The sequence below is a fragment of the Sus scrofa genome, chromosome Y (genome assembly GCF_000003025.6).
Source record: "Sus scrofa isolate TJ Tabasco breed Duroc chromosome Y, Sscrofa11.1, whole genome shotgun sequence".
NCBI classification, from domain to species: Eukaryota; Metazoa; Chordata; class Mammalia; order Artiodactyla; family Suidae; genus Sus; species Sus scrofa.
This window is the reverse complement of record NC_010462.3, coordinates 20695262-20708958: the sequence shown is the minus strand read 5'-3', so window position 1 is coordinate 20708958 and position 13697 is coordinate 20695262.

Genomic DNA, 13697 nt, shown 5'->3' with positions numbered 1-13697 from the left:
ACACCTAACTAGTGTCCATGAGGAAGCAGCTTCACCCTCTGCCCTCGCTCTGTGGTTTAAAGCCCCAGAGTTGCCCTGAGCTGTGATGTGAGTTAAAGATGTGGCTCAGTCCCAGCATTGCTACGGCAATGTAAGGCAGCAGACAGAGCTCTGCTTTGACCCTGACTGGGATTGCCCATATGCCACAGGGGTGACCCTCTAAAGAAAAAAAAAAAAAGGTATACAATTACTTAAAAAGTACATTTCACACTCCAAACGATAACATATTTTAGCTTATTCAGGAACCATGACCATAATTTACACCATAAGTGCAACAACAATATCCACATGACATCATCAGAGATTGCATCACTGTCATCACAGGGTGGCATTTTATCAGTGAAATATCAACAAAAAAAAAGTAGTAGAAAAAAAATGTGGGTGTCATTTTCTCTAAAATCCTCAAACTGTTCTAGGTTATTTTTGCCTTTATCTCCACCCCTTTATATGTCCCGATTCACACGTAGAGGTTGCTTTCTTCTTTTACACAAAGACAGGCTTAAATACAAATGCTGGCCTTTAACACCAAACCTCAGCCAGGTGAACAGGTCCCTTAAAGATATAGAATCTATTTGCTTAGCAGCTTCTTATGTTTCTCTTTTACTGTCATTCTGGAGAACATTCAGAAGAATTATTTTCAATCATACCAAGAGTCACCTCAGAGCCATCCTTGGAGTAGAAAGGACCCCACTTTGTCTTAAAAAGCAAGGTGCCATTGTTGCAGAGGGGAAAAGGAGGAGGGGCAGATGCCAAAGGAATCTCCCTGCTCACACGTGCACAGGCTTTCAGAGGGCAGGGTGCACCTGGTGCAGGCCACAGGTGGCAAGAAGCCACTTGCTTGTGCTACAGCAGCCTGGACACTTCTTGTGCTGGCTATAGGTGTCCAGATCCTTCTGGTGGGGGCTAAGGGCATCAAGTGGGTAAGTGAGATGTGGTGCCTCCTGAGCGATCTACAGGCAGTGGGGACAACCCAAAGCAGTCATCTCAGAAACCACAGGGAGTCAAGGCCTGCCACCGGTAGGGGTGTGTGATCAGGTCCAATCTCTGACCACAGTCACCTCAGAGGTCAGAAGTCAGAGCGGGCACTACAACTGAGCACCACCCAGTATTGCTGTCAACACCCTGGCCATATAACCGCCCTGCAACTGTCAGTGCAAAATGCTCTGACAGTTGCACGGAAGAAGCACCCAGAAGGTTGAACACTGCCCTTTGCCAAGACCCTGTAACTAGGAGCAGTGTTGCACCACCTCCTGTGTGGGCTAAGAGGGACAGGCTGCTTCTTATAAGGGTCCTCAGTTGGGGGGGCAAACCACCAGAGGTGTGCATGGCCTGCTACCACTAGGGGTCCAGGAACAGGCACCCCTTGTGGCCCTAATCACCTCAGAGGGCACCTCAGAAGAGGTCATTGTGACCAAACATTACCTGTTTCTGCTCCAATTTCTCTGGGAACTCACAAACCATGCCACTGCCACTGCAACTGCCACTACCAAATGCTCTGGGCACCTCATGATTCTGCAAAAAGCTCATTATCACGCCCAAGGCCTTGAAACAAGGAGTAGCCTGTGCCACCTTCCTGCATGTACTTGCTGCTGCTAAGACCCCAGCAAGAAGGCACTATCAGCCCTACCCACTGCCTCCCTCTCCCTGGAAATACACTCTGCACCCTCAGGATAATGGCCTGCTCACTCCCAAGATTGAGCCAGCAAGAATGCAATCCTCCATGCCCCAAATAAATGGTAACACCCCACAAAATACAAAGGGTTGCTCTTGCCTAGAAGTAACCCTCCAAGACTAGAGTTTGGCTTCCCCAAACTCACAGAAAAAGAAAATCATAGACACAGTGAAGAAGCCCAGGAACAATTCCCACGTAAGGTACAGGAGATTTCATGTGAAGCAGAAACAATGCAACAGACCTCTGTAGGCCAAAAGACACTGAGTTCAAAAGGGGTAGAGTGAATATATACTGAAGGAATGAAGGCTGAATACCAGGGACTTATGAGCACATTACAAACAGTCATGTCAATTACTTTCGAGAGGAATGAGGAAATTTAGGGGAAAATAGGGAAAAATTAGAAAAGTCTTTTGCAGATAGCCAAACTGGGCTAAAGGCACTAAAGGGCAGAGTGAAGAGTGCAGAGGAATGAATTAGTGACATGGAAGATAGCATAATGGAAATCACCCAATCAGGACAGCAGGCAGAAAACCACATGAAAACACATGAAAGCAACATAAGAGATCTATGGGGTAGCATAACAGGGGTCCATCTATGCATAATAGCAATTGAAGAAGCAGAAGAAAAAGAAAAGTGGATTGGAAATATATTGGAAGAAATTATGTCTCAAAATTTTCCCAAACTAAAGGAAACAGGTATCAAAATACAGTAATCACAGAAGGCACAAAACAGGCTGAACACAAATATGCCCACACCTAGACCTACCATAATGAAAATGGCCAAAGATAAAGAGAGGATTCTAAAGGCAGCAAGAGAAATACAAGGCATTAACTATAAGAGAACCCGCAAATCACCTAATTCCTCTAGAGAAACACTACAGGCCTGAAGAAATTGGCAAGCTATATACAAAGTTCCAAAAGGAAAAACTCTGAAGCCTAGAATACTCTTCCCAGCAAGACTATCATTTATTTATTTATTCATTTATGTATGTTTTATTTATTTATTGAGTATCATTTGAACTGGAAAGGGAAACAGAGAATTTCTCCAACAAACAAAAGCTAAACGAGTACACCAATACTAAACCCATTCTAAAAAAATACAGAAACGGCTAAAAGAAGAAGAAGAAGAAGGAGAAGAAGAAGAAGAAGGAGAAAAAATAAGACAGAACATATACAGATTGGAAAGCAGTCACTTAAATCAGCCAGCCTACATCACCAAAACAAACAAACAAACAAACAAAAATCTACTCGAAAAGTGATGAGAAACACAAGGAACACCAAAAGGACAAACTCGAAGATCTCAAAGAAGAAATTCAAAAGCATAGAGTGTAGGTAAGGAAGTATGAAAATATAGACACCTATTTTTAAATATCGTGTTGCAGCCTATATGACTACCAGGCTAAAGCAAGCAGATGTAGGAAGTGGTTAACCTACTTGAAAAACAGGGAAACCACAAATCAAACCAAACATTACATTCATGAAAACTAAAACGAAATGTATCCATGCATAAAATAAATGGAAATCATCAAAAAAAAAAAGAGAAAAAAAAAAACAAGGTAATACAACGAATCAACTGAAAAGCAAGGTTTAACATGGGAATAAGTAACATGTTTCTCAATAATTACCTTAAGCGTCAAGGGACTGAATACTCTGATCAATAGACACAGAGCAGCAGATTGGATCAAAAAGCAAAAACATACAACCTGCTGTCTGCAAGAGACTCCCTTTAGAGCAAAGAACACGTATAGACTGAATGTGAGAGAATGGGACATCATATTTCAATGGTCAAGACAGGAAAGCAGGAGTTGTGATACGCATAGTAGAAAAAATAGACATTGAAACAAACAAAGGCCATAGAGAAAGATAAAGAAGGACACAATTTCAGAGAGCCCAGATGGTGAGAGAGTAGGGGGATTTGTTCACCTCTCCCACAGATGCAACAAAAAATACACATCTACATGTAAAATGACTCACACAGAACAGCAACTGAACGCTGGCAGAAGAACTGAAACCTCCAAAAATGGGAAGAATCTCTTGACACAACTGCATAAGGCAACAGAAAAGAGGAGAGAGAGAGAAGGGGCATCAGGACTTGACTCCTGAGAGGGAATGGTGAAAGAGAAAGGGAACCCAAACCCTGGAAACTCACCGAACCTGCGGAAAGATCAGCTGAGTCCAAGGGATCTCCAAGATGCCACGAAAAGTGCATCAGCAGGTCAGAGGACTGAGAGGCAGTGTGAGAGCCACACAGACCATCAAAACTGCTGGCACAGGTCACAAAGACTGAGACGCTTTGGTGGGGACTGGGTGCCAAGCCCTAGGCTTTGGAGGTGAGTCCCTGGGAGCAGGCTGGGATTGGTGGTGTGGAGACAGCATAAGAGATGAGGAAGGGGTTCCCCCGGGGTGAAGGGTTGCAAAGTGCTAAGGGCTGTGGACTGGAAAGCCACAAGAGAGGGAACCCAGGAGAAGGTCTGGGCCTGCAGGAGAGACATTGCACCATTGTTGGGGAGGGGAGAGCAGGATGTGTGGGCCACCAGAGAATACTCCTTGCTCCACAGCATTTTCACTTGCACAACAGCTAGTAGAGCACAGACGGCATTCCCAGCACATCCCCCTCTTCCACCACGGGCATGCCCGGGGAGAAGCCACATTCCTTCTGCAGTGGACTGGGCCCACTACCCATGGGAAGGCAACCACCTCCTTGGTGTTCCACCCACAGGAAGTGCCCCACTGCCCTGGTGCACCCCAGCAACCTCCTCCCCAAATCAGGAAGTTCACCACCACAGCAGTAGGAACAGGTCAGCACTGCCCACCCTTGGGAACGGCTCTGCTGACACAGCATGAGAAAGCCAGCACCGCCACCCTCGGGAAGCCCCCTACTGCTGTTGACCACTAGGGCAAGACCCTCCCGGCCATGGGGAGTGAACGTCCTCCACGGCATGCACCGGCCAGCCCTCCCCACCCTTGGGAAGCCCTCCACTGCTGGAGAGAACCACAGGCAGCTGCCGCTGGCTTCAGGAAGGGCACCAACAATGGGACGTACACCACACTAGGAGAGACATTGCACCATTGTTGGGAGTAGTGCATTTCCACCATGACAGGCACTGGCCAGCCCTGCATGCCCTCAGGAAGCCCTCCAATCTTGTGGCACAACCCATCAAACCCTACCTGGCTTCCAGAAGTGCACTGACAAGGCAGAACACTCTGGCCAACCCCACCCAGCCTACAGAAACTCCCCACCAGAGCAGCACAACCCAGCCACACTGACTGCCCACAGGAAGCACCTAGCAACGGTGGTGGGACCCGGCCAGCCATGCATGCCCTCAGGAAGAGCCCAACCACCACCATGTGCCCTGGCTGTGCCAAACTACACTTTGGCTTCCCCAAATTCACAGTAAACGGAAAACACAAGCAAGATGAAGAAGCTCAGCAAACATTCCCAGTTTATGCAACAGGAGAATTCACCTAAAACCTTCAACACTCAAACAGTCTGACAGACTTTGAGTTCAAAATGCAGAGTGAAAATACTAAAGAGATTCAGAAAAGATAAGCACTGTAACACAGACTCCCTCAGAAAAGAAATAGAAAACATAAGGAGTAGCCAAGAAAATCTAGAAAATTCATTTGCAGACCAACAATGTGAGCTAAGGGCAGTAAGGGCTGGAGGGAATAATGCAGGGGAACGTATCAGTGATGTGGAAGATAGAAGAAAGCAAATCACCCAAACAGGACAGCAGACAGAAAACCAAATGAAAAAACCCTGAAAGCAATATAAGAGACCTATGGGATAACATAAAGTGGGCCAATCTGTGCATAGTAGGAATTCCAGAAGGAGAAGAACAACAAGAGGGGGTTGAAAATATAGTTCAAAAAATTACCCCTGGAAGCTTTCCAAATCTAAAGGATTCTGACTTCAAGATACAAGAAGCACAGAAGGCCCCAACTACTTGAACCCAAATAGAACCACTGCAAGACATATAATAACAATGGCAAAAATTAAAGATAAAGAGAGGATTCTAAAGGCAGAGAGAGAAAAGCAAAATGTCAATTAAAAGGGAAGCCCCAAAAGGCTATCAGCTGATTTCTTCACAGAAACTCTACAGGCCAGGAGGGAATGGCAAGAGATATTTAAAGGACTGAAAGGAAAAAAAAAATGCAACGTGGAATACTCTATCCAGCAAGAATACCATTTAAAATAGAAGGGGAAGGAGGGAGGACAGATGGCGGAGGAGTAGGGGGACACGCTCACCCTCTCCCACAAACACAACAAAAGAAGCGCATCTACAGAATAAATTTCTCACACAGAACAGCAACCAATCGCTGGCAGAGGAACCTATACTCCAATAAAGGCAAGAAGTTCGTGATATTACTGGGCAGAACGGGAGAAAATCAGAGAGTGAGAGAAGGTGAATCTGAGCAGGATGGGCACTCCCGAAAGGGAACTACGGAGGAGAAAGGGTTCCTGCACCCTGGAAAGTCACCTACCGGGGGAAAGATCAAACAAACCGGAGAAATCTCCAGATGCAGGGAAGAGTGTAGCAGGAAGTTGGAGTACGGAAAAGCCGATCAAGAACCCAATGGACCATCTGAACTATGGGCACAGTTACCAAAAATTGAGATGCCTGGGTGGGGGCTGGGCACCGAGTCCTCAACCCCGGAGGTTAGTCCCCATGCTGGGGGGGCAGGGCGGAGCGGAACCTGCTTGGGAGGTCTAGAAACCATTTGATGGGGCAGAGACTGCCTGGGAGACTAGAAAACAAAGCTGTTGCAGAGGAAGGGAACAATACTCTAGGGACAGGGAAGTGGAAAGCCACATCAGAGGGAACCTGGGAGAAGAGCCTGGCCTGCACCCCTGCTAGGGAGGGGAGAGAAGAAGGGATGGTTCCCCATAGAATACCCACCATGCCACAGCAAGCTTACAGGCCCGCTAGCTAGCAGAAAGCTGTGCTTCCCAGTGCATCCCCTCCCCCGACCCCCAACACCCCCATGCTCTCGCCTAACCTGGGGCTGCCTGCCATGCAGGGGTGCTGGCCTCAACAATTGCCTGAAGCCTACAACCACAGGGGCTGTCCCTGCACAGGCCTGCTTGCCCTTTGGAGGGGCTACACTTCCACAGAGAAGCACCAAACACCACCAGCCCCCGAGAAAAAGCCTGCAGCCCAGAAAACCTAGAACAAGAATAGCCAGGCTGTGAATAGATCTGTCTAATTCTCAGATGGTTTTTCTGAGTCGGGCTACCCTGGGGAGGAGCCTCTTGGGTCTCCAACGGCTCTGCTACCCGCCCAAGCCCCAAGGGGGTGCTGAGACATAGTGGACCAGCAGCAAAGGACTGCCAGCTTCAGGCAGGACACCCTGCAGCCTAGAAAAGCTGCAACAAGCCTGGCAGAGTTGGGAAAATATCTCAGACGGTTTTTTTGAGTTGGGCTGCCCTGGGGAGGAGCTTCTTGGGTTTCCAGTGGCCCTGCTACCCGACAAAGCCTCGAGGGGGTGCCCCACTCCTGCAGAATAGATGCTCAGCACCACCCCCTGGAAGAGGCCCTGCAGCCCAGAAAAGCTGCAACAAGCTCAGCCAGATTGTGAAAAGATCCACCTACATTCTCAGGCTGTCCTTCTGAGTTGGGCTGCCCTAGGCGAGAGTCTCTTAGGTTCTCAGTGACCCAGATAGCTGCTCCAGCCCCCAGGAGGTGCTGCACTCCTGAGGAACAGCTGCCCAACACCGCCAACCCCCTGCAAGAACCCCACAGCCTCAAAACACCAGAGCAAGCTCTGCATGACCAAGTGAAATCTGCTACCATCCTGATGTGGATCTCCCAGTCCTGTCTGCCCTCAGGAAGTCCTCCTTTGCTTCAAAGAAACACTGTTAGCCTCATTAACACTCCAGAAAAGCCCCACTGCCTCAGAAAAGATTGACCAACAACGCCAGCCCTCAGAAAATATTCCACGGCAGTGACAAGGCAAACACTGCCCGATTACGGAGAATACAACTCCTTCAGGAGAAAGAAAACAACAAGCAAGATGAAGAAGCTGAGAAACCACCCCCAGTCAAACCAACAGGAGAACTCACCTAAAACAGTCAGCAATGAAACAGATCTCTGCAGTCTGACAGACCTGGAGTTCAAAAGAGAAATACTGAAAATACTGAAGGAATTAAGAGAAGATAGGAACAGTAATGCAGATACCATCAGAAAGGAACTAGAAAATATAAGGAGGAGCCAAGAAAAACTAGAACATTCATTTGCAGTGATGCAAACTGAACTAAGGGCAGTAAAAACCAGAAGGAATAATGCAGAAGAACGAATCAGTGATATGGAAGATAGAATAATGGAAATCACTCCATCCATTCAACAGACAGAAAACCGAATCAAAAAACTGGAAAGCAATATAAGAGATCTATGGGATAATATAAAGCGGGCCAATCTACGCATAATAGGAATTCCAGAAGGAGTAGAAAAAGATAAGGTGATGGAAAATATATTTGAAGAAATTATCGCTGGAAACTTCCTAAATCTAAAGGATTCTGAATTCAAGATACAAGAAGCACAGAGGCCCCAAACAAACTGAACCCAAACAGACCCACACCAAGACACATCATAATAAATATGGCAAAAGTTAGTGATAAAGAGAGGCTCCTAAAGGCAGCAAGAGAAAAACAGAATGTTCCCTACAAGGGAACCCCCATAAGAATATCAGCTGATTTCTCTACAGAAACACTACAGACCAGGAGGGAATGGCAAGAGATATTTAAAGTGCTCAAAGGAAAAAAATATGCAACCTAGAATACTCTATCCAGCAAGAATATCATTTAAAATAGAAGGGGAAATAAATTTTTTTTCCAGCAAACAAAAACGTAAAGAATACAGCAACACAAAACCCAGGTGAAAGGAAATATTGAAAGGGCTTCTGTAAACCAAAAAGAAAGGAAGAAAAGGGAAGAAAAAAGAAAATAAAAGAAAAAAAAAGAAGAAGAAGAGGAAAAACTAGGACTGAGGAAACCGCAATCAGAGAGCAGTCACTCAAATAAGCCAGCATACAGATTTAATCATGAACATGCTTCAAACAAAATAAAATTAAAAAGAAAAAAATAAAAAAGAGTCGTCAAAACCATAAAATATGGGCAAGGGGTGTTAGGAAATAAATAACCCTTATTGTTTGTTTGTATGTTTCTCTTCTTAATTTTAATATAGTAATGAAGTGTTTGAACTAACAGGACCATCAGGCTAAAACACACAATTATGGGATGGGGTTAGCATACTTAAAAAACAGGGCAACCACAAGCCAAAAGCAAATATTGCATTTGCAAAACATGAAAAAAAAAAAAAAAACACTTAAGCAGATAACAGGAGACCATCCAACCAAAAAAAAAAAAAAAAACAGAAAGGAAGAATGGAAGAATGGAGAACCATAGAATCAACTGGAACACGAGGTTCAATTGGCAATAAATAATCATCTATCAATTATCACCTTAAATGTCAATGGACTGAATGCCCCAATCAAAAGACACAGAGTGGCTGAGTGGATAAAAAGGCAAAAACCTTCAATATGCTGCCTACAAGAAACTCACCTTACGACAAAAGATACATATAGATTGAAAGTGAAAGGGTGGGGAAAAATATTTCACGCCAATAAACAAGACAGAAAAGTAGGAGTTGCAACACTCATATCAGACAAAATAGACTTTAAAACAAAAGACATAAAGAAAGACAAAGAAGGACACTATTTAATGATTAAGGGATCCATCCAAGGAGAGGATGTTACTATCATCATCATATGTGCCCCAAATATAGGAGCACCCAGATACATACAACAAATATTAACAGACATAAAGGGAGATATTGATGAGCATACAATCATAGTAGGAGACCTTAATACCCCCCTCACATCAATGGACAGATCCTCTAGACAGAAAACCAATAAAGCAACAGACATCCTAAAGGAAACAATAGAAAAGTTAGACTTCATTGATATCTTCAGGACACTACATCGAAAAAAAAGCAGAATACACATTCTTCTCAAATGCTCATGGAACACTCTAAAGAATCGACCACATATTGGGACACAAAGCGAATCTCAATAAATTTAGGAGCGTAGAAATTATCTCAAGTATCTTCTCTGACATAAATGCCATGAAATTAGAAATCAACCATGGGAAAAGCAAAGAGAAAAAACCTACTCCATGGAGACTAAACAACATGCTACTAAAAAACCAATGGGACAATGAGGAAATCAAGAAGGAAATGAAAAAATACCTTGAAACAAATGATAATGAAGACACCACATCTCCAAATCGATGGGATGCTGCGAAAGCAGTGCTCAGAGGGAAATGTATAACAATACAGGCCTTTCTCAAAAAAGAAGAAAGATCCCAAATTGACAACTTAACCCTCCACCTAAACGAATGAGAAAAAGAAGAACAAAAAAGTCCTCAAGTCAGCAGAAGGAAGGAAATTTTAAAGATCAAAGAAGAAATCAATAAAATAGAGACTCAAAAAACAATAGAGAAAAGTAATAAAACCAAGAGCTGGTTCTTTGAAAAGGTGAACAAAATTGACAAACCCCTGGCCAGACTCCCTAAAAAGAGGAGAGAAAGAACCCAAATAACCAAAATCATAAATGAAAAAGGAGAAATCACAACGGATACAGCAGAAATACAAAAAAACATAAGAGAATACTATGAACAACTATATGGCAACAACTATGACAATCTGGAAGAAATGGACAATTTTCTAGAATCTTACAGCCTGCCAAAACTGAATCAAGTAGAAACAGACCAACTGAACAGACCGATCACTAGAAATGACATTGAAGAGGTCGTAAAATCACCCCCTACATATAAAAGTCCAGGACCAGATGGCTTCACAGGTGAATTCTATCAAACATATAAAGAGGAACTGGTGCCCATCCTCCTTAAACTCTTTCAAAAGGTTGAAGAAGAAGGAATACTCCCATAGACTTTCTATGAGGCCACCATCACCCTCATTCCAAAACCAGATAGAGATACCACCAAAAAAGAAAACTATCGCCCAATATCATTGATGAATATAGATGCAAATCCTCAACAAATCTTAGCCAACCGAATCCAACAACATACCAAAAAAATTATACAGCATGACCAGGTTGGGTTCATCCCAGGTTCACAAGGATGGTTCAACATACGCATATCAATCAGCATCATACACCACATTAACAAAAAAAGTCAAAAATCATATGAATCAACGTTCATATGATAACATTTGATAAAGTTCATCATCCATTCATGATCAAGAACCTCGCAAAAGTGGTATAGAGGGAACATTCCTGAATATAATCAAAGCCATTTATGATAAACCCACAGCAAATATAATCCTCAATGGGGAAAAACTGAAAGCCTTCTCACTCCAATCTGGAACCAGACAGGGATGCCCACTCTCACCACTGCTCTTCAGCATCGTCTTGGAAGTCCTACCCACAGCAATTAGACAAACAAAAGAAATCAAAGGCATTCATATAGGAAGAGAAGAGATCAAACTGTCACTGTATGCAGATGACGTGATACTATACCAGGAAAACCCTAAGCACTCAACCCAAAAACTACTTGAACTGATTAATACATTCTGCAAAAGAGCAGGATATAAGATGAACATTCAGAAGTCAGTTGCATTTCTGTATACCAGCAATGAAACATTAGAAAAGGAATACAAAAATACGATACCTTTTAAAATTGTACCTCACAAAATCAAATACCTCGGAATACACCTGACCAAGGAGCTAAAGGACCTATATGCCGAGAAGTATAAAATTTTAATCAAAGAAATCAAAGAAGATGTAAAGAAATGGAAAGATATTCCATGTTCCTGGATTGGGAAAATCAATATTGTAAAAATGGCCATCCTACCCAAAGCAATCTACAGATTCAAGGCAATCCCTATCAAATTCCCCAGGACATTTTTCACAGAACTAGAACTAACAATCCAAACGTTTATATGGAACCACAAAAGACCCAGAATCGCCAAAGCAATCCTGAGAAACAAAAACCAAGCAGGAGGCATAACTCTCCCAGACGTCAAGAAATACTACAAAGCCACAGTCATCAAATCAGTGTGGTACTGGTATCAAAACAGACAGACCAATGGAACAGAATAGAGAATCCGGAAATAAACCCTGACACCTATGGTCAATTAATCTTTGACAAGGGAGGCAAGAACATAAAATGGGAAAAGGAAAGTCTATTCAGCAAGCATTGCTGGGAAACCTGGACAGCTGCATGCAAAGCAATGAAACTAGAACACACCCTCACACCATGCAAAAAAGAAACTCCAAATGGCTGAAAGACTTAAATATACGACAGGACACCATCAAACTCCTAGAAGAAAACATAGGCAAAACACTCTCTGACATCAACATCATGAATATTTTCTCAGGTCAGTCTCCCAAAGCAATAGACATTAGAGCAAAAATAAACCCATGGGACTTCCTCAAACTGACAAGCTTGTGCACAGCAAAGGAAACCCAAAAGAAAACAAGAAGACAACTTACAGAATGGGAGAAAATAGTTTCGAATGATGCACCGGACAAGGGCTTAATCTCTAGAACTTATACATCTCAACAGTAAAAAAAACCAATCAATCAATGGAAAAATGGGCAAAAGACCTGAATAGATATTTCTCCAAAGAAGATATACAGATGGCCAACAAATACATGAAAAAATGCTCAACATCGCTGATTATAAGAGAAATGCAAATCAAAACTACCATGAGATACCACCTCACACCAGTCAGAATGGCCATCATTAATAAATCCACAAATAACAAGTGCTGGAGGGGCTGTGGAGAAAAGGGAACCCTCCTGCACTGCTGGTGGGAATGTCAACTGGTACAGCCACTATGGAGAACAGTTTGCAGATACCTTAGAAATCTATACATAGAACTTCCATATGACCCTGCAATCCCACTCTTGGGCATCTATCCGGACAAAACTCTACGTAAAAGAGACACATGCACCCGCATGTTCATTGCAGCACTATTCACAATAGCCAGGACATGGAAACAACATAAATGTCCATCAACAGATGATTGGATTCTGAAGATGTGGTGTATATATACACAATGGAATACTACTCAGCCATAAAAAAGAATGACACAATGCCAGTTGAAGCAACATGGATGGAGCTAGAGAATCTCATCCTGAGTGAAATGAGCCAGAAAGACAAAGACAAATACCATATGATATCACTTATAACTGGAATCTAATATCAGCACAAATGAACATCTCCTCAGAAAAGAAAATCATGGACTTGGAGAAGAGACTTGTGGCTGCCTGATGGGAGGGGGGGGAGTGGGAGGGATCGGGAGCTAGGGCTTATCAGACACAACTTAGAATAGATTTACAAGGAGATCCTGCTGAATAGCATTGAGAACTATGTCTAGATACTCATGTTGCAACAGAAGAAAGGGTGGGGGAAAAATGTAATTGTAATGTATACATGTAAGGATAACCTGACCCCCTTGCTGTGCAGTGGGAAAATAAAGTAAAATAAAAGGAAATATAAATAAAATGAAAAAGATGAAAGAACCGCAAAACCTAAATTTGACTGAAGAAAGGAAATAATAAAAGCCAAAGAGGAAATCAAGTAAATAGAGTTTCAAAAATGATAGACACAATCCATCAAATAAAATGCTGGTTCTTTGAAAAGGTCAACATATAGGCAAACCTCTGGCTAGCCTCACCAAAAAGATGAGAGAAATAACCCAAATAAACGAAATCAGAAATGGAAAAGGTAAGTCCAATGTATAGTAAAGAAATACAAAAAAAAAAAAAAAATGAGAGAATATTATGAGCAATTGTCTGTTGACAAATTTGACAACCTGGAAGAAATGGACAACTTCTAGAGTCTTACATCCTGCCAAAAGTGAACTGAAAAGATATAGATCAACTGAACAGAGCAATCACTAGAGACAAAATTGAATATGTTATAAAAACACTACCTACAAAAGAAATCCCGGACCAGATGG